An 832-nucleotide genomic window follows, 5' to 3' on the forward strand; every position below is an offset into this window, starting at 1 on the left:
GCCCGACATCATGTTGGCCCGACATCATGGTGTCAAGTCGGGGTCGCGGCCGTGTGGGCCCGACATCATGGTGTCAAGACGGGGTCGCGGCCGTGTGGGCCCGACATCATGGTGTCAAGACGGGGTCGCGGCCGTGTGGGCCCGACATCATGGTGTCAAGTCGGGGTCGCGGCCGTGTGGACCCGACATCATGTTGGCCCGACATCATGGTGTCAAGTCGGGGTCGCGGCCGTGTGGGCCCGACATCATGGTGTCAAGACGGGGTCGCGGCCGTGTGGGCCCGACATCATGGTGTCAAGTCGGGGTCGCAGCCGTGTGGGCCCGACATCATGTTGGCCCGACATCATGGTGTCAAGTCGGGGTCGCGGCCGTGTGGGCCCGACATCATGTTGGCCCGACATCATGGTGTCAAGTCGGGGTCGCGGCCGTGTGGGCCCGACATCATGGTGTCAAGTCGGGGTCGCAGCCGTGTGGGCCCGACATCATGTTGGCCCGACATCATGGTGTCAAGTCGGGGTCGCGGCCGTGTGGGCCCGACATCATGTTGGCCCGACATCATGGTGTCAAGTCGGGGTCGCGGCCGTGTGGGCCCGACATCATGGTGTCAAGACGGGGTCGCGGCCGTGTTGGCCCGAAATCATGGTGGCTAGATAGCGTCGTATCATTGTGGCCTGACATTATGTGTTTCAGACGTGTCGAGGTTGACCGAGCTCGACATCTTGTTGGCCCGACATATGCAGGCCTGACGGTGTTCGAGTTAATTTGATCAAGACACAAGATGGGTTTTTCTTGGTGGATTACATTCAGAAACGTCTTCTTTATGATAAATAGG

The sequence above is a fragment of the Salpingoeca rosetta genome (genome assembly GCF_000188695.1).
Source record: "Salpingoeca rosetta unplaced genomic scaffold supercont1.11, whole genome shotgun sequence".
NCBI lineage: Eukaryota > Choanoflagellata > Craspedida > Salpingoecidae > Salpingoeca > Salpingoeca rosetta.